At 42.4% G+C, this 27,218-nt stretch overlaps 1 protein-coding gene across 3 annotated transcripts in view; it reads right to left on the bottom strand.

Moving 5' to 3' along the window:
* Nucleotides 1-24,760, bottom strand: part of LOC144592128 (AP-4 complex accessory subunit RUSC2-like) — a 68,954-nt gene extending 44,194 nt beyond the window's left edge. The window contains exon 1 of one of the 3 annotated variants that reach the window (XM_078396544.1): nucleotides 24,665-24,760. The gene's annotated coding sequence lies outside the window, so the exon portion shown is untranslated. Of the gene's footprint in view, nucleotides 1-24,013; nucleotides 24,254-24,664 lie in introns of those variants that run through there. The other 2 variants (XM_078396553.1, XM_078396562.1) reach the window with 2 other exon arrangements.
* Between the last annotated feature and the right edge of the window lie 2,458 nt (nucleotides 24,761-27,218).

Below are 27,218 nucleotides of genomic sequence, written 5' to 3'. Positions count from 1 at the left end.
AATGTCTAAAAACCTGTTTTTGCTTTTTTATTATGGGGTATTGTGTGTAGATTGATGATAAAAAAAATGAATTTAATTCATTTTAAAATAAGGCTGTAACGTAACAAAATGTGGAAAAAGTGAAGGGGTCTGAATGCATTGTATATCATAACTTCATTTATGGAAGCTGTGGAAGGGTCTACGTGTCAAGAATAGGCCGAGTCAACCACAGCAGGAAATGCAACCATAGATATTGCAATTCACTTTCCAAATAGGACAACATTAATGCTGCAGATGGATGGATGCTAACTAAAACTAAACACCACTACATTGCAGCCGTTCCTGTGTAGTTGTGATCTGGTTGCTGGAAGGCTGTTTCCTTTATTTTGAGTCTGCTTATATATCATTAGTGACCCAGCAGAACGCCTAGATAGACTGACTATAGGATTCTTCCCAGAACGAGCCCAGAGAGCTGTCAGAAGCGAATGGCTATAGCATTCAATAAGACAGGCCAGCAGCTGGCTATCACGGTCTTTACCCAAGTCCTCTGAAGCAATATGGATGCATGAATCCTCCCACTCGTGAGTCCCTGCTTCACTATCCCTACAGCTGGTCCCTGATCAGAGCCCACTAATCCCCAGTACATCTCCATATAAAGAATATAGACCCAAACTGTCAAGTCTCTTTTGATAGAATAATCCTCTCATCTAAGGAACTAGCCTGGTGATTCTCTCCTTGAGCTGCCTCAAAAGCTATTATATTATTTTTATACAGCGTGCAGTACTCCAGGTTCATTACTGCCTGAAATATTGCATTTGTGTGCATCATAACAGGGTTTCCATTTTTAATGGTCAGAAATGCTGATTTGCTACTTTTTCCTCCTATGCATTGTCAACTGTGTGATCTGTGCGAGTCCACCTGCATTTCTAATCCAAGAGCCTGGCACAATGGACCTCACCCGAATCTCCCAGACCATCTCCAGCCTTTGTGCCAGCAGCTGTTTGTCCCACCATTGAGGAAGGGAAACTTCCCCTTCCATCCTACTGCCACAACAATGCCTCAAGCATGTAATCATGAAGAGGACTTACCTTTGAGTGCCCTCAATCTAACTTAACAGGTTTACAAGCTCCACCTTTGAATGTCAATACTTCAATTGTGAATTCACTTCAGACATTTACTGTGGAACGATAAGATTTGACAGTAAAATTATAACGATGTTCCTACATTAAACTAACACTGATATTAATTCTGAACTAATTTCCGAGTTTTGCAATATCGGAAAAGAGGCTCCTCAGGTGATGAATTATTGTGTCCAATGTTTCCACACATTACCTTTGCATTTACTTTGAATTGACTTCACTTCTCCATGGTCTAACCTCTAAATTCTGGTGTGTTTTCTGGATCTGTAAAACCTCACAAATACGTACTTAGTTGGTTCAAACAGGGAACTGCAAATGCTAATTTAAAAAGCAGGACACAAAGTGCTGGAATAACTGTGGGTCAGGCAGCATCTCAAGTGAACATGGATATATGACGTTTCGGGTCAGAACTCTTCTTCAAGCATCTCTGGAGAACATGGATATGTGACGTTTCAGGTCGGTAACTTCAATCTAAGGGTCCTGTCCTGAAATAACACCTATCCATGTTCTCCAGGGATGCTGCTTGACCCGCTGAGTTACTCCAGCACTTTGTGATTTATATAATTCATTTGGAAGCATAAAGGGCAGTAATAATATCATCTCTCCATTTATTGTTTTCTAGTGAGCACATTCCTCCACCCTCGTTGTTTTGTTGCCATATTTAATTACTTATTTGTTCACAGGTTGTAGATATTACTAGTAATACCAGTTTTTGTCCATCCCTAATTGCACTTGAAGGGATCAGGCAATTTATAATTAACTAATCATAAATGTTATCGCTAAGAATTGCCAATATTTTCTCTACTATTTAAACAACTCATTAGCCAATAGTTTCCTGGCTTACCCCTATTGCCCTTCTTTAATATGCAAAAAACCTTAGCTGCCCCCAGGCTTCCAGTACCTCACCTGTGGCTAAAGTTGGTGCAAACATTCTATCAGAGCCCCGGCAATCTCTCTTGCTTGTAATAATAATAATAATAATAATAATAATAATAAAAATAATAATAATATATTCCTTTATTTGTCCCACACCAGAGAAATTTACAGTGTTACAGCAGCAAAGTGGATAGCAAGAGATCATTCATTATAAATAAAAGTAAAGACAAGGATAAATTGTATTCCTTAGCTGTTACTGTTGACTCATCTGCTGGGAGCAGTGCTGGTTGTGCAGTCTCACAGCAGCGGGAAGGAAGGACCTCTTATATCTCTCCTTCATGCACGGGGTGAAGGAGTCTGTCACTGAAGGAGCTACTCAGTGCAGTGACAATGTCCTGCATGGGGTGGGAGTCGTTGTCCAGCAGCGATGTTAACTTTGCCATCATCCTCCTCTCTCCCACCGCCTGCACTGTCGAGGGGGCAACCCAGGGCAGAGCTGGCCTTCCTGACCAGCTTGTCAAGTCTCTTCCCTTCCGCCGCTGAGATGCTGCTGCTCCAGCAGACCACTCCATAGAAAATGGCTGATGAAACCACTGTGTTGTAGAAGGTCCTTAGGAGTGCCCCCTGCACTCCAAAGGACCTGAGTCTCCTTAGCAGATAAAGTCTGCTCTGGCCCTTCTTGTATAGCGCATCGGTGTTTTCGGTCCAGTCCAATTTATTATTGAGGTAAACACCCAGGTACTTATAAGTACCAGGCACGGTGGCGCAGCGGTAGAGTTGCTGCCTTACAGCGAAATGCAGCGCCGGAGACTCAGGTTCAATCCTGACTACGGGCGCCGTCTGTACGGAGTTTGTGCGTTCTCCCCGTGACCTGTGTGGGTTTTCTCCGAGATCTTCGGTTTCCTCCCACACTCCAAAGACGTACAGGTATGTAGGTTAATTGACTGGGTGAATGTAAAAATTGTCCCTAGTGGGTGTAGGATAGTGTTAATGTGCGGGGATCACTGGGCGGCGCGGACTTGGTGGGCCGAAAAGGCCTGTTTCCGCGCTGTATCTCTAAATCTAAAAATCTAAAAGAGTCCACCCTCCCGATGTCTATTCCCTGGATGTTCACCGGTGTCGGGGGGACCTGGCTGCGCCTGCGGAAATCTACCACTGGTTTTCCCCACGTTGATCTGGAGGCGGTTCCGCTGGTACCAGCCCACAAACTCCTTGATCAGTTCTCTGTACGCCCTGTCATCGTCGCCTGTGATGAGACCGACGATGGCAGAGTCGTCAGATAACACCCTGGGCTAGATCTCATCAGGCTCTGAGGGTTTTCCCACCTTAATGTGCGTCATTATCACTACCTCTTCCTCTTTCCTGATTCGTACATACTATCTGTGTTCGATTCCTCTAACTCTCCAGTTTCCCCATCCTTCTCCCTGGTAAACACTGACGCAAAGTATTCATTCACGACAACACACACTTCACCTGGCTCCACACAACAACCTCTTTTGGAACCTGAGGGGACCTTCTCCAACCATAGCTATCCTGTGGCTTCTAATATATTTATAAAAGGTTTTGGAATTAAATCTTTAATTCTATTGGCCAGGAACATTTCAAATCTCCCCTTTGCCCTCGTAATTACTTTCTTAAATCTCTCCTTTATCCTCTATAAACCTCAAAGGACACAATAAATAACAATTTCCTCAACTTGACATACGCTTCCTTTTTTTTCCTTGTCAAACCCTCAATTTCTTTGTTAACCAAGGTTCACTCATTTTAATGTCAATAGACAATAGACAAATAGGTGCAGGAGTAGACCATTCGGCCCTTCGAGCCAGCACGGCCATTCAATGTGATCATGGCTGATCATTCACAATCAGTACCCCGTTCCTGCCTTCTCCCCATATCCCCTGACTCCGCTATCTTTAAGAGCCCTATCTAGCTCTCTCTTGAAAGCATCCAAAGAATTGGCCCCCACTGCCTTCTGAGGCAGAGAATTCCACAGATTTACAACTCTCTGACTGAAAATGTTTTTCCTTATCTCCGTTCTAAATGGCCTACCCCTTATTCTTAAACTATGGCCCCTGGTTCTGGACTCCCCCACCATTGGGAACATGTTTCTTGCCTCTAACGTGTCCAATCCCTTAATAATCTTATATGTTTCAATAAGATCCCCTCTTATCCTTCAAAATCCCAGCACATTTGCTCCTTACCCTTACAGAGGTATGTTGATTTGAACTCTTACAATTTCGTTTTTAAATGTCTCCCACTTATAGGATTTTGTTTTTCCTCCATGCAGCTGCTCCCAACCTACTTTCGCCAAACTCTACCTAATGCCGTTTAAGTCCGACCTCTCCCAATTTACGACCTTAGTTCTAAATCTAACAATTATTATTTTCCATAACTACTTTAAAGTTCACTAAATTGTTGTCACTGTGTCAAACCGTTCCTCGAGACACTTCCACCAATTAGAGTCATAGAGCCATGGAGTCACACAGCATGAAAATAGGCCACTCAGGCCAACTTGCCTATGCCGACCAAGAAGCTCTATCTAGGCTACCCACCTACCCCGTTGGCCCATATTCCTCAAAGCCTTTCCAATGTGTACCTGTCCAAATGTCTTTTCAATGTTGTACCTGCTTCAAACTACCTTCTCTGGCAGCTTATTCCATACACCCATCACCTTCTGTGTGAAATTGTTGCCCCTTAGATGCCTCTAAATTTTTCTCCTTACCTTAAACTTATGTCCTCTGATTCTTGATTCCCCTACTCTGGGTTAATGATTTTGTGCATTCACCCTATCTATCCCCCTCATATCCCACTCTGCAAGATTACCCCACAGCCTCCTAAACTCCAAGGAATAAAGTCTAGCCTGCCTAACCTCTCCTTATAGCTCAGGCCCTCAAGTCCTGGCAACATTCGGGTTAATCTTCTCTGCACTCTTTCCAGCTCAACAACATCCTTTCTTTAGCAGGGTGAACAAAACTGAATACAATACTCTAATTGTGACCTCACCAACATCTTGTAACATAACATTTTATCTTCTATACTCAAAACCGTGACTGATGAATGCCAATGTACCAAAAGCCTTATTGACCATCCTATCTACCTGTGATGCTATTTTCAGGGAACTACGTGCATCATGTTCGGCACAGACAACGTGCACCAAAGGACCTGTTGCTGTGCTGAATTTTCTACGTTCTATATTCCATGTTAACCCTTCAGCAGTGTGATAACAGTGGGGAAGATGCTTTTCCTGAGTATGGCAGTACTTGCTTTCAAGCGTATGTATCTTCTGTCCAACGGAATTGGGATGAAAAAGGTACTTGATTTATTACAAGACTACGTGAAGTGTAATTAAGTCAATGATGGAGAATCTGATTTGTGTGATGAAGTGAAAGGTTTAGAGGGATTTGGGCCAAACATGGGTAAATGAGACTAGCTTAGATGAGGCATCTTGGATGGCATGGATGAGTTGGGCCGAAGGGCCTGTTTCATGCTGCATAACTCTACAATGCTAACATTCTTCTACTTAGAAGACGGATTCTCTTCCAATAAAGGATGAGATAAGTTAGAATCTGGGTGCCAGATGTTATGTTCAAGCCCACTGCACAATTAAAAAGAAAATTAACAGAAAAAGCAATTGATGCTCAGAGGGGATTTTACCTATGTGATAACAGGAATATCACTTTATTTCATAATGTGTATCAATAGCAAAAGCTGGATATTCATGCCCGTAATCATGGTAACCCAAAAATACAGGTCAATGGTAATCTAAATTTATGTCCACAAATTGATCAGTTTTCTTTACACTCTCTCAGGATGAATAACAGATTGACTTTGGTATGCGGCTAAAGGTACATGATCAGTCTATGGTAATTGGATTTTACATTAAGTTAATTAGCTTACCAAATGCCATTTCAGATTACAGAACAGCACACGAGTATGATTTACAATCAGTCTACCTTGAACGCAGGTTTGGAACCCTGTAGTTAAAGACATGTCATAAGAGTTATACAGCGTGGAAACAAGCCCTTTGCCCACTTTATCCATGCTGACCAAGTTGGCATAATGGGCTAGTCCCATTTGCCTGCATTTGGTTCATAGTTCTCTAAACCCTTCTTATCCAGTCATCTGTCCAAATGTTTTTTAAAAGTCGTAATGGTATTCGCTTCCGTTGCTTCCTCTGGCAGTTCATTTCAGATATGGGCTATCATCTGAGTAAAAACAAGTTAACCCGAGGTCCCTCTTAAATCTATCCTCTTTCACTTTAAGCCTGTGCCCTTTAGTTTTAGAACCTTGGGATAAAGATTTTGAGTGTTCACTTCATCCATGTCCCTTATGATCTTGTACACTTCAATAAGGTCATCCCGTAGCTTCCTATGATCCAAAGAAAAAAGTCCCAGCCTATCCAGCTTCTCCCTGTAACTTGAGCTTACAAGCCCAGGTATCATCCTGATGAATCTCTTCTGCACCCTTTCCAACTTAATGACTTCCTTCCTGTAGATGGACGACCAGAACTGCAGTCAGTACTCCAAGTGTGGTCTCACCAATGACTTGTACAGCTGCATCATGATGTTCCGACTTTATTCAATGCCCATCCCAGTGAAGGTAAGCATGCCAAATGCTATCTCTACTCCTGGAGCTCTGTGTTCTGCAGCAAATTGTGGACGCAGCCCAGGCCATCACACAAACCAACCTCCCTTCTATTGATTCCATTTATACCTCACGCTGCCTCAGCAAGGCCAGCAGCATAATCAAGGATGAGTCACACGGGGCCCACTCCCTCTTCCCCCCCTCTCCCATCAGGTAAAATGTATAAGTGTGAAAATGCACACCACCAGATTCAGGGACAGTTTCTTCCCAGCCATTATCAGGCAACTGAATCATCCTACCATAACCAGAGAGCAGTGCTGAACTACTATCTATCTCTGATGTCCTCTGGACTATCCTTGACCAGACTTTGCTGGCTTTACCTTGCACTAAACGTTATTCCCTTATCATGTATCTATACACTGTAAATGGATTGATTGTAATCATGTATTGTCTTTCTGCTGAATGGTTAGCACGCAACAAAAAGCTCTTTGCTGTACCTCGGTACCTGTGACAATAAATTAAACTGAACTGAAACACTCTCCAGGACAATATGTATTGATCCTGCACTGACATACTAAAGTGCAATACCTCACACTTGTCAGAATTAAATGCTATTTGCCATTCATTGGCCCACCTTCCCAATTGATCCAGATCCTGTTGTAAATTTAGACATCCTTCCTCATAGACCACTGTCCAACAATTTTGGTGCCATCCAAATCAGAGCTAACAAACATCTATGGACTCATCACCGATCCCTGTGGCACTCCACTAGTCACAAGCCTGTAATCATGTTCAGTCTGAAAAAGGGTTTCGACCCGAAACATCACACATTCCTTCTCTCCAGTGATGCTGGCTGTACGGCAAAGTTACTCCAGCATTTTGTGTCTACCTTTGGTTTAAACCAGCATCTGCAGTTCCTTCCCTCACGAACCGTCCATGATATTGCCCGCAACATCCCCTTTAACCAATAACGCAACAACCCTTCCTCTTTTACCCTCACCTCTGTCTCTCCTGAAGCACCTGTACCCTAGAACATTGAGCTGCAAGTCCTGCCCCTCTCTTAACCATGTTTCCATAATGGCTACAACGTCCCAGGCACACGTACCTATCTATGCCCTGAGCTCATCTGCCTTACCTGTCAGGCCTCTTGCATTAAAATAAGTACAATTTAAACCAACATTCCTGCCTTTCTCCTGCCTATTCTGTCCTACATACTTTGTCTTATCCACTGCATCTATCAAATCCACAGTGTTTTGTCTTCATATTGCAAACATAAATTACAGTTATAATATTTCAGGTGGGTGAAAATCTTGGTTAAGTTGCTTCAATTAAATGGAGTCTCATTGGCAATATTATTTTGAAAAGTATTTAAATGAATACACTTTTTAGGTATCTAACTAAGGACATATCACCAACACAGAAAAGACTGGAAAAGATCAGCAGGTCAGACAGGATCTGTGCAATGAGAACAGTCAACATTTCAGGTCTGTAAACCTTAAATAAATGACTGCCCTGCTGAGTATTTTCAGCATTTTCTGTTCATATTTCAGTATTTCCAGCACCTACAGATATTTTGGATGACACCACAACACTATGCTTCTGCCAAAGATAGGCACAAAAAGCTGGAGTAACTCAGCGGGACAGGCAGCATCTCTGGAGAGAAGGAATGGGTGACGTTTCGGGTCGACACCCTTCTTCAGACAGACTGACCACTCTGAAGAAGGGTCTCGACCCGAAACCTCATCCATTCCTTCTCTCCAGAGTTGCTGCCTGTCTTGCTGAGTTACTCCAGCTTTTTGTGTCTATCTTTGGTTTAAATCAACAACTGCCGTTCCTTCTTACACTGTGCTTCTGCCGATGTCATCCTGCACTGAGGTTTACTGGATATGTAATATGCAGAGACAGAATGTTTCCCCCCTTCGTTACAGAGGCAAACAATCAGGTTACTTGTGTAGTCCTATTCAGACTGCCACAAACGGAATATAAGGTGTAGGCCTTATTCTGACATGATGCCAAATTATAGCATCATGTGATGACTGATTGGATGAACATAAGAGCAAATTGCTTGGCAAATGATTTCCTTGCTTCAGCAGTTGGAATCATAAACACATTGTAGTTAGGCCAGCTGGCTAATAAAATGGGTTCAGTGTGTAAGGTAACTACGAGAAGGAAAGGATAGCCCTTGAAGACAAGCTTTTTAAGTAATTTTTGAACTAATTCGAAGCAATTTTAATTTAAAAATGCAAAGTTAGATTGTGATGGTCTATTATAGTCCTTTAAGTGGCTTTTAGTACAGTATATTGAAGCAGGGTCAAATCATTTCACTTCTGTTTCCCAAAGAAAACTACACAATCTCAGTGTTTTCATCCACAAGTTGCAAGATGGCGTAGGACCTGTAGCTCCTTGAGATGTCTGACTCAGAGGATATGCCTCAAAAGATCATTGACCTGTAACATAACATCTCTAAACAGACGTTGCCTAACTGGCTCAGTATTTCGAGCATTTCTGTTTTTATATATCTGATGCTTGAGGTTTAGCATAATAAATCAGAAAGAACCAGGCAGGATTTTGCATGAAAGTGCTTAGGATAAATGATTGCTTTGCACACATCTATCTGAGAGATATGGCAGGTCCTTTACTCACTATCTCATTCCAACACTGGCGCCTTTGGCATTACAGTACTCTCTTAGCACTGTGTGGGAGCTTTTTTTCTGCTCAAGTTTAGTTCAGTTTAGAGATTCAGCGGGGAAACAGGACCTTCGGCTCACCGGGTCCGCGCCGACCAGTGATCCCCGCATATTAACAGAATCCTACACACAGAAGGGACAATTTTTACATTTACCAAGCCAATTTACCTACATACCCGTATGTCTTTGGAATGTGTGAGGAAACCGAAGATCTCAGAGAAAGCCCACGCGGTACAAACTCTGTACAGACAGCACCCGTAGTCGGGATCGAACCCGGGTCTCCGGCACTGCAAGTGCTGTAAGGCAGCAACTCTACCACTGCGCCACCGTGCCGCACGTCTCTGCAGTGGGATTAGAATCCACAACCTGTTGACTAAAGCATTTCCATAAGATCAGCTCCCAAGCTATCTGACACAATGCCAGCTGAGTTTCACAATAACTACTTAGAGAGTCTTTATAATAAAAAGGGAGAAATAATAAATAGGGATGATTAAAAAATGTGTGCATAAAGTGGGACTAGTGGAGCAGGAACATGGGTATGCAGGGAAAGGAGGCATGTGCATCATGTGCAGGCAGAGGTATTTAGTTGAAGTTAGCATCATGCCCAGCATGGACATTGTGGGCCAAAGGGCCTGTTAGAGTCATGGAGCGATACCGTGTGGAAATAGGCCCTTCCGTCCAACTTGCCCATGCCGGCCAACATGTCCCAGCTACACTCAATAGACAATAGACAATAGGTGCAGGAGTAGGCCATTCAGCCCTTCGAGCCAGCACCGCCATTCAATGCGATCATGGCTGATCACTCTCAATCAGTACCCCGTTCCTGCCTTCTCCCCATACCCCCTCACTCCGCTATCCTTAAGAGCTCTATCCAGCCCTCACTTGTCTGCGTTCGGTCCATATCCCTCCAAACTTGTCCAATCCATGTACCTCTCTAACTATTTCTGAAACATTGGGATAGTCCCAGCCTCAACTACCTCTTCTGGCAGCTCGTTCCATACACCTACCACCATTTGTGTGAAAAAGTTACCTCTCAGATTCCCATTAAATATTTTTCCCTTCACCTTAAACCTATGTCCTCTGGTACTCGATTCACCTACTCTGGGCAAGAGACTCTGTGCTTCTACCCAATCTAATCCTCTCATGATTTTATACACCTCTATAAGATCACCTCTCATCCTCCTGCACTCCACGGAATAGAGTCCCAGCCTACACATCCTCTCCCTATAGCTCAGACCCTCTAGTCCTGGCAACATCCTCGTAAATCTTCTCCATATCATTTCCAGCTTGAGAACATCTTTCCTATAACATGGTGCCCAGAACTGAACACAATACTCTAAATGCGGTCTCACCAATGTCTTATACAACTGCAACATAACCTCCCAACTTCTATACTCAATACTCTGACTGATGATGGCCAATGTACCAAAAGCCTTTTTGACCACCTTATCTACCTGTGACTCGACCTTCAAGGAACCATGCACCTGCTCCGCTCTACAACACTCCCCAGAGCTCTACCATTCACAGTGTAGGTCGTGCCCATGTTAGACTTCCCAAAATGCAACACCTCATATTTCTCAGTGTTAAATTCCATCAACCATTCCTCAGCCCACCTGGCCAATCGATCAAGATCCTGCTGCAATCTTTCACAACCATCTTCATATACTGTTGTGTGTTCTAGCGCAAAGAAGCAAGGGGGGGATCGTTTGTAGGAAATGTGTGGATGATTAAAGGATGCACTGGTCAAGAGTACTCTTGTCCTTCCACATTCCTATTGTAAAGAAAATAAATAGTTATAAAAATAACATAAAAGTACAGCTGGTTTAATACAGGAGGCATTTGTTTTTTCTAGAAGCTTGAATTAAATAATGTCAACACGCCATAGGCTGGTCTCTCCCGTCGCCTCATTGTGAGTTGGCAACACTAGAAATGTTGGCAGAGACTGAAACTTGCAACAGCTTAGCGCTCCAAAAGAACTCTGTTGCTTCTAAACTGGCAACAATCGGGCTGCTGTTAACTTTGAGCCCTGTGTAGGCTTCCCTGCTGAACAGCAATAAGGCTATTTTTGTGCGTCAGCTGTCTTTTGAAAACTGGAGGGTGTTGCAGGGCTGGAATACTTGGCCCAAATCTTTTCAGGGAATTCAAGATCCTCACACCCATCCTGTTTGATACTGATTTGTTGTACTCTTGTTCAATAGTATATAATTGCAATATCTGTAGACATTTCCACCTTTCACAACAGCAATGTTTGCATTAAAACCCTTTTAACACAGTACAGATGTCAGTTTCATTATTAGATGCTAAGTGTGCCCTGCAGAAAATGCAATTATCTCTACCACAGGGATAGCATATGTGCAATTTGTATTTTAGAATATAAATGAAGAGGAAATTGTGAAGATTAATCAGATACAAAGGCTAAAAGAAAATGATCTTATATCCTAATTTACTCCTATTCAGGAAATGGAAGTTGCAGCCAAGGCTCGGAGAAACAAGGGCGAATAGTCCTTAGGAAATGGGGGATGGTTGAAGAATGCTGAGAAATAGTGTTAAATATGAATTACAATTACAATGCGTAATTCCATGATTTTTATGCCAGGAGTTGCTTCACCAAATAAAACAGTTATCTACTCACTGGGAAAGAATTTTAATCAGAATTAAAATGAACACAATAAACATTCCCTATCCACGCAGGAGGGATTTCTTTAGCCAGAGGATCGTGAATCTGCGGAATTCATTGCCGCAGACGGTGGTGGAGGCCAAGTCATTGGATATTTTTTTTTTTTTTTTTTTTTTAATAAATTTTTTATTGGAGATAGGTACATAACCTGTTTACATCTTTACAGTCATACATTTTTAAATTGATAATATTGTCAATTATTATTATATTGTCTCCAATACCTTTTGCCCCTTTTTTTTTTTAAACTAGATAGAACTAAAGAAATAGATGAAGTAAAGAAAGAAAAAAGAGAGAAGAAAAATAAAAACAAAAACAAAAACAGATTATAAAGATAAGGAAAAAGTTAGTTAAAGAAGAGTGGAGAAATTTATTAAAATAACAAAAACTTCATTCGAGATATATTCGTACATTTCAAAGTATAGCATTTCATCCATTCTTTAGTCCGAGTGCTAGTCAGGTTCCTGTGCTGAACCATTCTGACCCTTTAAGTAATCAATAAAAGGAGACCATATTCCAATAAATAATTCCTGTTTATCCAACAGGGAAAATCTGATTCTTTCCACGTTTAAGGTCTCCGTCATTTCTATAATCCACATTTTGATTGTGGGGGCCGTAGGGCCTTTCCAAAATTTTAGAATTAATTTTTTTCCTGTTATTAAACTATAATCCATAAAGTTTCTTTGTGTTGTTCTAAATGTTTGATTTAATTCTAATATTCCGAGTATAATTAATTTTGGATCTGGGTCCAATTGTGTGCTGGTTACTTTAGATATTATGCTAAAAATATTTACCCAGAATTTTTTAATTTTTATACAGTTTGCAAACATATGAAATAATGTAGCTTCTAAATGTTGACATTTATCACATTTAGGTGAGATATGTTGGAAAATTTTATGTAGTTTTGTTTTTGAATAGTGTAACCTATGTATTACTTTAAATTGTATTAGAGAATGTCTGGCGTTTAGTGAACACTGATGTATATGTTGCAAACTTTCTTCCCAAGTATCTTTCGTAATTACTTGGTTTAATTCTTTTTCCCATTTTTGTCTGTATAAGTCCGTGGAGGGAATGTCACTGTCTAATAAGATATTATATATATAAGATATTAATTTTTCTGTATTAGGATGTTTGTTCCAACATTCATCAAGAATTTCTGAATTTCTAATTCGAAAATTTTGGGAGTTCGATTTTACATAATCTCTAAGTTGAAGATATCTGAAATAATCATTTCCACGAAGACCATAAGTCTGTTGCAACTCCTGAAATGTCAGAAAAGTGCCTTCCTTATAAAGTTGTCCCATATTTTTAATTCCATAATCCTTCCATTGTGTAAAACCCCCGTCTACCCATGAAGGCTTAAACAAAGGGTTATTCACAATTGGAAGAAAAAGTGATAAATTATCTAATTTTAATGTCTTTTTTAATTGTTTCCAAATTCGTATAGCACTAAATATTATAGGGTTTTCCCTATAAATTTTTTTGTTTAATTTAGACGTAGCAAATAATATCGAACCAATATCAAAAGGTAAACAATCTTCCTTTTCCATTTTTAACCAGTCTGGTTGATGATCTATTTCTTCCAACCAGAAATTCATATTTTTAATATTAACTGCCCAGAAATAAAACAAAAAATTGGGTAAAGCCAGGCCTCCATTTATTTTTGATTTACACAAGTGTCTTTTGTTTATCCTATGATTCTTATAATCCCAGATAAAATCATTAACAATAGAGTCCAATTTTTAAAAAAAGTTTTTTGTCAGATATATCGGAATTGTCTGAAAAAGGTATAATATTTGCGGTAAAAAAATCATTTTTATGGCATTAATTTTGCCAACCATTGAGATAGGGAGTGTTTTCCAATATTGAATATTCTTATGTAGTTTGTTCAGTAATGGGGGGAAATTTGCTTTAAATAATGATGTATATATCTTAGTTACATAGATACCTAGATATTTAAATTTTTCATTTACTATTTTAAATGGAAATTGTTGTATTATCTGTTTATTATGTTCCCTTATTGGCATAATTTCGCTTTTATTCCAATTTATTCTGTATCCTGAAAGTGAACCAAATTGGGTTATTAGCTTTAATAAGTTTGGAATACTAATTTCTGGTTTTGTAATGTAAATTAATACGTCATCTGCGTATAGAGAAATTTTATTCACTGTGTCCTTTGTGTTATATCCATGTATTTCCGGATGCCCCCTAACTCTTTCTGCCAGTGGCTCAATAGCAAGCGCAAATAATAATGGGGATAACGGGCATCCTTGTCTACAACCTCTAGATAGGCTAAATTTCGATGACAACCTTTGGTTTGTAAATATTCTGGCCGTGGGATTTGTATATAACAGTTTTATCCATGTACAGAATTTCTCCCCTAGCTGCATATTTTCCATCACCGAAAATAAATAAGACCATTCAACCTGATCAAATGCTTTTTCAGCATCAAGTGAGATTATTGCTAGATCTTCATTAATAATTCTCTTGGAATATATAATATTAAATAATCTTCTTAGATTATAGTATGAATATCGTTTCTGAATGAAGCCTGTTTGGTCAGGGTGTATTAATTTATTCATCACTGTACTTAATCTATGCGCTAGTATTTTAGTTAAAATTTTTTGATCTGTATTTAAAAGTGCAATTGCTCTGTATGATCCCGGGTCATTGGATATTTTTAAAGTGGAGATTGATAGGTTCTTGTTTAGTAAGGGTGTCAAAGGTTATGTGGAGAAGGCAGAAGAATGGGGATGAGGGAAAATATATATTTGCCATGATCGAATGGTGGAGCAGACTCGAAGGGCCAAAATTCTGCTTCTATGTCTTATGATCTTATGACTTGTGTCCAAATGTGTTTAAATGTTGTTGTTGTACCTGCCTCAACTATGTCCTCTGGCAGCTCGTTTCATTTACCCCATCACCCTCTGTGTGAAAATTATACCCCACAGGTTCGTGTAAGAAAATAACTGCAGATGCTGGTACAAATTGAAGGTATTTATTTCACAAAATGCTGGAGTAACTCAGCAGGTCAGGCAGCATCTCAGGAGATAAGGAATGGGTGACATTTCGGGTCGAGACCCTTCTTCAGACTGGTTTGTATTAAATCCTCTCACCTTAAACCTGTGCGCTCTAGTTCTTAATTCCATAACCTTGGGAAAAAAACTCTCTGCATTCACCCTGTCTATTCCCATCATGATTTTATACACCTCTATAAGATCACTCTTCAGCCTTTTGTGCTCCAAGGAATAAAGTTCTAGCCTGCCAATCGTTCCCCATAGCTCAGGCCACCGAGTCTGGGTAAATTCCTCAATAATCCTCTTTGCATACTTTCGAGTTTACTTTTTACAAAGGAATGATGGATTGATATAAACCCTGAAATTAAATCTGTTTGTCTCATTTGGTACTGCTATTCTTTGAAAGATTGCCTTATGCTAAAGTCTGGAGACATTTAAACGTTAAAAAAAAACTGTATTCCCACAAAAGATTTTCTGTTATGTATAGATTTTATGGATTAACAGAGCAGTAATCTAACAGCTCTTAATAAACACATGCAGATGTGCAGTGAGCTCACTTGCTATCAATGGTGAGAATGAGTCACAATTTCATCAACAGACTTCCAAATTTTCAAATTTGCTTTGATTCATATTTTATCCTTTGCTTTGTTACTTTGCTTTGTTTGAATAGTAAGGGTGATAGGGGTTATGGGGCAAAGGCGGGGGGATGGGGTTGAGAGGGAAAGGTATATCAGCCATGATAGAATGGCAGAGTAGACTTGAGGGGCCGAATGGCCTACTTCTGCTCCGAGAACCTATGAACATATAAATTTATGACCCCTCTCTTCACTAACAACTTATAACACAGCCCCGAGAGTAGAAACAAATTTTAAATTGAAATAATGTTAGTTGTCAATTCACCATTTCTGAGTTAGTAACAATTATAGGATTAAATATTTCAAATAAAAAGAATCAGGAGAGAAAATTATCAAATCACCCTAAGTTGCATAATACTACAGTACCCTGGCTCTCAAACACCAAATATTCAATGCCATCATTTGCAAAATCAGAAAGCACCAGATCATTGTCAAGTCCTGATTTGGTAAACATGTAAGGGTTATTCAATACTGAGAATTTTGCTCTTAGGGCTAAAGGAATCAAGGGATATGGGGGAAAAGCAGGAACAGGGTACTGATTTTAGATGATCAGCCATGATCATATTGAATGGCACAAAAGGTCGAAGGGCCTACTTCTGCACCTATTTTTCTATGTTTTCTAAACAACAACATGGAGGATGATGTAGTCTCTTCATTTTTGCAACCATCTTTAAACTCCACGTCACTATGTAAGACATCACTCATAAATGTCAGATGGCAAAATATAATAAAGTTCAGTGATGCATTTAACATCATATCTATCACTGTACTCACTGATCCAAACACCAAGAGAAAAATGTAACTGAACATCCCTGATTTACAGATTATGTGCAGACCAGTTCAAATCTGAACTCTGGGGAAACAATGATGAGCAATGGAATCAAAGCAATCTATAAACATTCACAATGATATTAACCCTATGCTTGTGGAGGTAGCATATAGATAATCATTTGAAAAGAACCAGGGAGGTACAGCGTATTATCTGTGCAAACATGGATAAAAAGCAAGCAAATGTAAGGTGATAATTCCATGATCCTATGCTTCCTGTAATGATGAACTTGTTCAGGGAATGCCCATTGCACATACAATTAGTGAATTTCAGACTATTGAAATTAGTGAGCACAAAATCAGACTGTGAGTACAAGAAACATAATAAGTCATGCAGCCTCTTCCAACTTTGCCTAGAACTTTGCACTTTTATGCATAATACTTTAAACGTTTTTACAGCCATTTCTTGCTGAAATCCTGCCCAGTGTGAAGAATGAACAAGCTACATTCAATTGCAACTCACGCTAATAAGAAATCCAAAAGTACATCACAGGAACAGGCCCTATCGTCCATAATATCTGTGCCGAACATGATGCAAGATAAACTAATCTCCTCTGCCTGCACATGATCAATATACCTTCATTCCCTACATATCCAAATACCTCTCTAAAAATCTCTTTAAAGCTACTATCGTAACTATGTATCTACACACACACACACACACACACACACACACACACACACACACACACACACACACACACACACACACACACACGTACAGGTAAAAACAAACAAACAAAAATAATCCACAAAGACAAAACCAATGTGCCCAATGAATTTGTCAGTTCAGAGCTTATTTGAGGTTGTAGTGTTCAATAGCCTGATGGCTGTACAGAAGAAGCTGTTCCTGAACCTGGACATTACATTTTCAGGCTCCTGTACCTTCTTCCCGATGGCAGGAGAGAAATTAGTATGTGGCCAGGGTGATGTGGGTCTCTGATGATGCTAGCTGCCTTTTGTGGACTAATGAAGTAGAGGGGAGATAGCTGTAGAAAGAGGTGAGGGGAAGGGGTGGGGCAAGAGCTGGGAAATCATAGGTGGATCCAAGTGAGGGGTTGCTCAGTGGATGAGTCAGGTGGGTGAAGGGTGGAGATAGTAACTAAAGCACAAATAGTGGAATTCAATAAGAAAGGAAAGTGCTGAGTGAAATATAGAATCAGAGGGAGAGATAGTGTGCATGGGGAAGATGGGGTGGGGGGACCTGGAATTGGGAGGGTGGGAGATGAACGGATTGGGGAGGTTGAGGAGAGGAAAGGAAGTGAGTGATGGGGCAGAGAAAATGGAAAAAGGTGTACACAGAGTGGTGGGGGTGGGGAGTTGGGTAAATGGGAAGGTGTGGTGTATTATGATAAGAATCGACGAGTGAGACGGGTTAGCATACAACATATGGCTGCTTTACTTCAACACCACCAGAGAGGTAATACAGGTATCCCACAATGCTTTATACCCGGAACTACGGCAAGGCTCAGCTGCCAAAACACAAAAACTCAAATGGTAAATACACCACATTACCCCCTTTTTAAAATGAAGGTAATCATAAATAACTGAAATTAGCAAGTGCCTTATTACTGACAATAACCATTCTCAAAGTTACTACTATGCAAAGTTACTTGTTATCACTAGAGACCCTCTTGTAGTTTTAACATGTCTCAGTCCATCTGTGTGTTCATATTAATGAAAACAACTTAAACAACTAAACAGTCCTTCATGCCGAACATTTCCTTTTTTTTTTAATGAAGCTTAAGGGACATAGCGGTCTGGAGGCTTCCTGACCCTTGATGATCGGCGTGGACTCAGCGGCGCAGCAGCTGCAGCTGTACTGTCCACAGTCCCTGGCTCGCTGCATGATGACATGTCCTCCGGCTGTGCGGGTTGGCTCGGTGCAGAAGTGTCAGTGGTTGAGTTTTCAGTGTCCTGATCCAGTCCATCTCCCATGACTCTGAATCTCAGCTGATCTCCATGTCTCCTGTAGGTGATGTCGGTGTCTCCTCCTTGTACTTTGTAAGACACCGGTCCTGTTCGATCCACTATGACTCCAGGAATCCATTTGCGTCCTCCCCCAGCCGTATTGTATAAATACACTGGGTCAGCCACTGAGAAACACCTGTCTGCTGCACGGAGGTCATGGTGGAACTTCTGCTTGTACTGTTTTTTATGAACAGCGGCTACTGTGTCCGGACGGATGAAATCCAGACGGGTGCGCACGTGTCTGTTCAGAAACAGGTCAGCGGGTGACTGACCAGTAGTGCAGTTTGGTGTGGTGCGATACTGCATCAAAAAGAGGGAGACCCTGTCCTCCACATCCATTGCGGTGCGTGTCAGCTTTTTCATTCCACCCTTGAATGACTGAACGTACCGTTCTGCCAGGCCATTCGAGGCAGGGTGACCAGGAGCACTTGTAGAATGAAGGATTCCATTCTGCTGCATGAAGTTTTTAAACTCCTCTGACGTGAACTGCGTTTCATTATCCGTGACAATGTGCTCCGGCAATCCATAAGCTGCGAACAGTCTTCTCAGTCGTGTGATAGTGGCTTGTGATGTGATGCTAGACATTTTAAACACCTCCAACCACTTGGAGTAAGCATCCACCACCAACATGAAAGTGTGTCCCAAAAATGGACCAGCAAGGTCTATGTGTAGTCTTTTCCAGCTCTGGCCAGGAAATTCCCATGGATGCAAAGGCACCTGACGAGGCATCCTCTGCTCCAATTGACATGACTCCCATGCTCTGCAAACTTGCTCCACCTCTGCATCAACTTTAGGCCACCATACGTACTTGCGTGTTAATGCTTTCATTTTCACAATTCCTGGATGGCCAGAATGCAGCTCCTTTAACACAGTTTTTCTCAATTTTTCAGGAATCACCACTCTGGTGCCCCACAGGACACATCCTCGCTCTACTGAAAGTTCACATCTACGCGTGTGGAAAGCTTTCAGTCTCATCCACTTCAGCAGGCCAGCCGTCCATGACAAATTTCAGCACCTTTGACAACACGTTGTCTGTGCGTGTTGCACGTGCCACTTGGTCTGCGTTCAGTGGAGCCTGCTCAAGATGTTCAGTTAACAGTGTGTATAAGCTGTCAGTGACGGCTGTGGTCCCTGCGCCGTTTGTGTCAGGCAGCGGAACTCTTGAGAGGCCATCTGCATTACCATGTTTCTCTGAAGCACAGTACTCAACGTGATAATCATAGGCAGAGATAATCATTGCCCATCTTTGGATTCGAGCTGCAGCCATGGTGGGCAGGCTTTTGTGTTCTCCAAACAGTGTTAGCAGGGGTTTGTGATCAGTCACAAGTTTGAATTTCCTCCCCCACAGGTACTGGTGAAACTTCTTTACACCAAAAATGAGCGCCAGTCCCTCTTTCTCAATCTGAGAATATTTCTTCTCAGCAGGGGATAATGTGCGTGATGAGAAGGCGATGGGGCGCTCCTCCCCTGTAGGCATTTTGTGTTGTATGACAGCTCCAATGCCATACGCTGAGGAGTCACAGGCCAGAGTGAGAGGAAGCTTTTGGTCAAAGTGCACCAGGATCTTTTCACTTGTGAGCAGCGATTTGCACTTGTCAAAAGCTTTCTGCTCTCGACTTTTCCACTCCCACGACACCTGGTCTTTCAGCAACCTGTACAGGGAAGCAAGCACGGTGCTTTGGTTGGGCATGAACCATCCATAATAATTCACTAGTCCCAAGAAAGCTCTCAGCTCTTTCACACAGGTGGGGGCTGGTGCATCCTTTATTGCTCTGACTTTCTCCGGTGACGGCTGGATGCCCTGGCTGTTTAACACATGACCCAAGTATTCGATTTGTTTTTTTCCAAACTCACACTTTGACTCCCTGACTCTCAGTCCGCTCTCCTGCAGTCTCTGTAGCACTTTATGCAGGTTTTGCAGATGCTCTTGTTCAGTTTTTCCTGTGATGAGGAGATCATCCAGATACACCACTACATCCAGATCTTTCATGAGGTTCTCCATGATTCTTTGGAAGATGGAGGGTGCTGCGCTCACACTAAAAGCCAGTCTGTTATAGACAGATAAGCCTCGGTGTGTGTTAATGGTCAACAGTTTTTTTTATTCATCCTCCAGAAGTACCTGCTGGTACGCTGAGGCGAGGTCGATCTTTGAAAACACTGTTCCTCCACTGAGGGTTGCCATCAGCTCCTCTATCCATGGCAAGGGATAAGTCTCTGTGGTGGCAGCTTGGTTTACAGTGAGTTTGTAATCTCCACACAGACGAATGGTATGGTCCTTTTTTTCAACAGGAACAACGGGTGCTGCCCATTCACTATGTTTGACTGGAGTAATTATGTTGGCCTTTTCCAGTCGGTCCAATTCAGCCTCCACCCGTGCTTTCATGGCAAATGGCAGTGGGCGGCTTTTGCAAAACTTTGGGCGGGCCCCTGGTTCCACCAGAATTGTTGCTTTGACATCACGCAGAGTGCCAAGTTCATCTTTAAACACTTCAGAGTGTAACTCCAGTACATCCTGTATTGATGTCAGGTGAGGCATTTCCTTAATATGCTTTATGTCTTCCTGATGAGACTTGTCACTGGCATGTTTAATTTCTTTCCAGTTTAAGGTGAGCTTTTTTAACCAGTTCCTTCCACACAAAGCTGGTCCTGCTCCCTTTACCACAATCATTGGTAGCTGCTCACTCTGACTCTCATAGCTGACAGTGGCTTCAAACTGTCCCAACACAGGAATAACCTCCCCTGTGTATGTCTTCAGTGTGACTTCAGCAAGCCCAAGTGGTTGCTTTAAAAAGGTGGTCTGAAACAGCTACTCTGAGATGATGCTCACGGCAGCTCTGGTGTCAATTTCTAGTTTGACTTCTTTGCCATTAACCACAAAACATGCCCTGTATGCTTGTTTACAGTTGTTGCCATTTACTAATGAAAACATTGGCAACACTATTTTTTCTGCCTCCACATACTTTGTGTTTTTATCAGTCTGTCGTTTATATCTGCTCTGTGTCGGTGCCACCGCCACTTTTCCTCTGCATGCTCTTTTAATATGCCCGGTTTTACCACAGTTGTAACACTTTGCGTCTTTAAAGCGACACACCTGTGGGCTGTGATTTTTGCCGTTACATCTGTGGCAGTTCCTCCCCGTTTGCTTAGCCGTGTGCGCATCCACTTTATGCACTTGGTTCGGATGCGCCTCGTGTCCCCGCAGCTGCTGCGTGTCTCTCTCCGCAGTCTCCATGCTGAGGGCGACTTCAAATGCCCGTGCAAAAGTCAGGTTGGACTCCGACAACAGCCGGCGCTGGCTTGCCTCGTTACAAATCCCACTGACAAAACGGTCACGAAGCGTCTCGTTCAACGTCGCTCCAAACTCACAGTTAACTGCACACTGTAGGAGGAGGTTGAGGGACATGTATTGCACCTACTGTGGTTGGAGGGGAAGTGTCTGGGGAGGGGGAGGGATGTGAACCAAGGAATCAGAGAGAGAGAGTGGTGAGGGATCCATCCACAGCTGCAGGAGAGAAACTACATTTCTGAAGAAAGAGGACTGCTTGGATGTCCTAGAGTGAAAAATCCCATCTTGAGAGCAGATGCAGTCGAGAAGGTGATACTGCAGGAAAGGGATGGCATCCTTGAGAGTGACAGGGTGGGTGGGAGCGGTGGTGCAGTCAAGGTATCTGTTGCAAAGTTGTACATATAGCCCTCAGCAATGTCTCCTCTGTTTCCAGCAGTACTGCTTTTGCACCCACTTCCCCCCAGAAAGATCAGGGATGCAGGTTCCTTCGTCCTTATGTTTCACCACAACAGCCTCTGCGTCCAGCACATTCTCCAACATTTCTGCCACCTTCAACATAATCTCATCACCACTCATATCTTCAACTGACACCTTTTTCAGTTTTCTGCAGATATCACTCTCCCTGTGACTACCTGGTTATCTCTGTTCTTCTCACCCATCCCTTTCACTCCCCAAGCACTTTCCCCTGCAACCATAGGAGATGCAACTCCTGTCCCTACAACCCCTTCCTCACCCCCATTCCAGATCCCAAACAACACTTCCAGGTGAGACAGAGATTTACATGAACCTCCTTAAACCTCATCTATCACCTGCAGTACTCTCAATGTGAAGAACAAGTGTAGTCTTGGCGACTGCTTCACCAAAGAAGCATTCTGTCTGCCATGACCTGCTGGTGCTCCTGGTTGCCAGCCACTTCAATTCCCCTTTCTATTCCAAAGCCACCCTATCTGTCCTGGGACTCCTCCTCTACTAGACTGAAGGCACACAAAACTGGAAGAACAGCACCCCATATTCTGCTTTCAGAAAGTGTATTCACCATTTCTACTTATGCATAATAGATTAATACAATGTAGGCATCAGAAATATCTGAGATGTATAGTTAACAAAAATGTTAGCAAACACTTTCCACCAAGCATGCAAGGAAAATGAAATCAGCCTGGAAAATCCTGCACTGCATCTTTGCCATTTCGCACACGCATGAAATGCAACAGTTCAAGTTGAGTTTTCAAAACAATGTCTTCCTATTTTCCTTGTTTAAAGTAAATGATAACTTTTCAGAAAGTGATTCTTAAAAGGGTTGCTTGTTAGATTTTTTACAAGGTTATTTTGATTTTCAATTTAATAGTTCATTTTTGGAATAGAATTTCAGACTTTTCTTTTGGGTGTGGATTATTTGTTGCAATTTTGGTAGCACAAACAATGATTGATACATAAAAATATCAATTTTGGATTGACTATTTTGCATTTATGAAGGAAAATACTTCCAAATTTTGTATTTTTAAATAATCTTTACATTGAAATCAATGTTACAAATATATATAACTAAACACTTCTGACATCCAGGGATTATCACTGATTGTTTTCCTCCAGTTTGAAATACAACTGTTCACAAGGATTCTGTTTTCTGTCCTTAATCACATCTATAATTTGTCATAAGGTCATAAGTGATAGGAGTAGAATTAGGACATTCAGCCCGTCAAGTCTACTCCACCATTCAATCATGGCTGATCTATCTCTCCCCCATTCTCCTGCCTTCTCCCCACAATCTCTGACACCTGTACTTTTCAAGAATCTATCTATCTCTGCCTTAAAAATCCACTGATTTGTCATTTAATCTCTGGAATTCAGGTATACTAACTCACCAAGGTACAACTCACCAATTACAAATGGTTATATTTTGACTCCATCTGTACTAAAACAAAGATAAGGGATATTGTATTAGACGCCTATGTAAGATTTGTAACATTAATTATATATCATTAATTTGAGGACTCTATCCATCTTTTGTTTACTATTACCCTTTCCAGCCACAGAATATATACAGGAACAGGCCTTTTTGTTAATCTGTATCTCTCTTTTTCCTACCTGTTCAGTCGTCACCCTGTTTTTATGAATTCCCATAATCCTGAATGTATCCTCCATACCATTGCAGTTCTCAGCATTTCACAATCTCTTTCCTCCAACTCTGACTCAACGCAGCAATCTATTCAGTTTCATGTTTTCCACTGTGCGCTATTATAGCCAAGGATAGGCCAAATATATTGCCAACAATTACTAATGTCATTCCCCGTCCTTTACGTAATTGAATACTTAGATTTCCGTTGTTAAAATACAGACCTGGTTGCCGTGATACTGTTGGGATAAGACCCTGTAATTTGTTGTGCCCAAGCAGCGAGTTGGCAAAAGGCTCGCATAGAAAACTACCGCAGCTCGTAAAATAACCCAACTAATATCGGCAGAAAATATGTTAAACGCAAATCCCCAAGAATTTCGTATGCCACTTCATTAATAAACTCTCCATTAACAAACGGAATCGACTGGGAAACATCAATTGCAATTTTATTGCGACAGCGGAGGTCTTCACAATTCCCAGCGACAGCCGGGAGCCGCTGACAGCCGGTCCCAGCGCGGAGGGGCTGACAGCCGGTCCCAACGCGGAGGGGCTGACAGCCGGTCCCAGCGCGGAGCCACTGACAGCCGGTCCCAGCGCGGAGCCGCTGACAGCCGGTCCCAGGGCGGAGCCGCTGACAGCCGGTCCCAGCGCGGAGGGTTTGACAGCCGGTCCCAACGCGGAGCCACTGACAGCCGGTCCCAGCGCGGAGCCGCTGACAGCCGGTCCCAGCGCGGAGGGGCGGTGCATTCGGACGGATCCAGCGCTCGAGGCCGGAGACTGTCTGCGGAACGGGGAAAGAGGCGGCGGCCGCAGCGCGACCCCAGAGCCCAGAAGATGCCAACTAACCGCGCGTGCCGACCATTGCATAGACTCACGCAGTGTCCTCGCCGTCCCGGTGCATCGCCGCCTCCCCCCCGGCCGACGCCTGAACCAGGCTCCGTTTCCACTGGCAACCGAGCCCGGAAAACACACGTCACGGCAGCCCCCCCCCCCCCCCCCCCTCCCTCCCCAGTGCGGACTGCTGCCAATCATCCATTTACGTCTTCAATCCCTCTCGCAGCCCAGCGCGCAACTCGGATGCAATGCACAGCGTTGCTTTATTTCTCGAAGGAAATGCCAATTTGCTCATTCTCCTGAAATACTTTTCATTTTCGGAATTAGAACGGGTGACTATAATCTCAAAATGAAAGGCATCATTATTGATTTAACAGTGTAGGGAGGAACTGCAGATGGTGGTTTCCACCGAAGATAGACTCAGTCTGTCTGAAGAAGGGTCTCGACCCGAAACGTCGCCCATTCTTTCTTTCCAGAGATGCTGTTTGTCCCGCTGAGTTACTCCAGCATTTGTGTCTATCTTTCTTGATTTTACTGTCAGCAGCACGCGTTCGGGACATTTTACACTGCACGTCGCATTATTGTTCGGCTGGCGGAATGTCCTGAACCAGGTTCAAGTTTCTGTCCATGTCAACGCAGATATCGTTTCTCTGGGAGAAAAGGCAATGCTATAATTTTAATAAATCGGTAAAAGAGGAAGAAAAATAATGAAATGTATCTCACCGTAAAGCATTCTCAAGGTTAAAGGCGGAGGGCTCTGCTTCGGAATTAACTGCTCATGTGCCAGGACATGAAATATGTAACGGTGACACATCTTCCCTACTACCTGCCTTGGGAATTAATTTGGCTATTCTGACAGCAGTCTACATCCCTCCCCATGTTGATGCTCAGGTTGCGCCTGAGAGACTACACCACAAACCGCCGCAAACAGGATTGAAAGGAAGCTCTGAGTCTTTGTTCCTGAAAGTCAGGGACTTAAATCAGGCCAACATCGTGCATGCTACCAAAATTGTGCTGAACTACTATCTACTTCTGATGTCCCTCGGACTATCCTTGACCGGACTTTGCTGGCTTTATCTTGCTCTAAACGTTATTCCCCAGTACATGTATGTAAATGATTGATTGTAATCATCAGTTGTCTTTTTGCTGACTGGTTAGCATGCAACAAAAAGCTTTTCACTGTACCTCGGTACACGTGACAATAAACTAAATTGAAACTGAAAATACCATCCACACATATCCTGTCCAAGCATATGTTCTCAGCTATTATACACCCATCAAATATGCCTTCCACTCTATTCCTCTACGCCTTCCACTCTATATAAAATTCGCAAAATCGTACCATCTGGCTGTTCTTCTACTCCCTGCTTAAAAGAAACTGAAGCAGGAGGATCCCATACAGAAAGTTGTACAGTGCTGGTCCAAGAAAACAGATGAGATGCTTCACAACTGCTTTGAGTCGGTGGACTGGTTCATATTCAAGGACTCCGTGGCCTTCTGAGTGAATCCATGGAAAGCAACTGGTCTGATTGGAGTCCCTGGCTGCAGGACTATACTTTTCATGTAACTGTAATGCTCACAGTCGGTTAAACTATATTCTGCACGCCGATATTTTTCATTTTGCACTACCTGTTCTTCAAAATTTCAAGATCAATTTATAGTCACATGTGCCAAATTAAGGTACAATGAAATTTGAGTTACCATACAGCCATACTAAGTGAAAAGCAACAAGACTCACAGCCACATAAAATAAAATTTAACATAATCATCCACCACAGCCGATTCCACATTCCTCACTGTGATGGAAGGTAATAAAGTTCCATCAACTTCCTCTTTGTTCACCCGTGGTCGGGGCTGTTGAACCATCCGCAGTTGCTGCTGCCGACTGAGCCCTCGCGTCGGGATGATTGAAACTCCCCGCGTCGGGAAGGTTGAAACACTCTCCGCGGCATGGGGCTCCCGAGTCGGCCTCTTCTTACCAGAGACCACGGGTTTCATGATGTTAAAGTCCAGAGGCCCCACGGTTGGAGCTCTCCAGTCGATCCTCGGCAAAGGATCTCAAGCTCCGCAATGTTAAAGTTCACGCCGCGAAGCAGCAGGCTCCAGAAAAGGCTCCCAACTCCTCAACTCCTCCTGATTTTCCAATGTTCAATAGATTCAGGATCAGTTCCTGTGGATTGGAGGGTAGCTAATGTTATCCCACTTTTCAAGAAAGGAGCGAGAGAGAAAACAGGGAATTACAGACCAGTTAGCCTGACTTCGGTGGTGGGAATGATGCTGGAGTCAATTATTAAAGAGGTAATAACGGTGCATTTGGATAGCAGCACAAGGATAAGTCCAATTCAGCATGGATTTATGAAAGGGAAATCATGCTTGACTAATCTTCTGGATTTTCTTGAGGATGTGACAAGTAAAATGGATGAAGGAGAGCCAGTGGATGTAGTGTATCTAGACTTTCAGAAAGCCTTTGAAAAGGTACCACACGGGAGGTTGGTGGGCAAAATGAGAGCACATGGTATTGGGGAAGGGTATTGAAATGGATAGAGAATTGTTTGGCAGACAGGAAGCAAAGAGTAGGAATAAACGGGTCCTTTT

Source organism: Rhinoraja longicauda, chromosome 1 (assembly GCF_053455715.1).
Source record: "Rhinoraja longicauda isolate Sanriku21f chromosome 1, sRhiLon1.1, whole genome shotgun sequence".
In the NCBI taxonomy this organism is placed as follows: Eukaryota; Metazoa; Chordata; class Chondrichthyes; order Rajiformes; family Arhynchobatidae; genus Rhinoraja; species Rhinoraja longicauda.
This window is presented reverse-complemented; position numbering and strand designations above follow the sequence as displayed.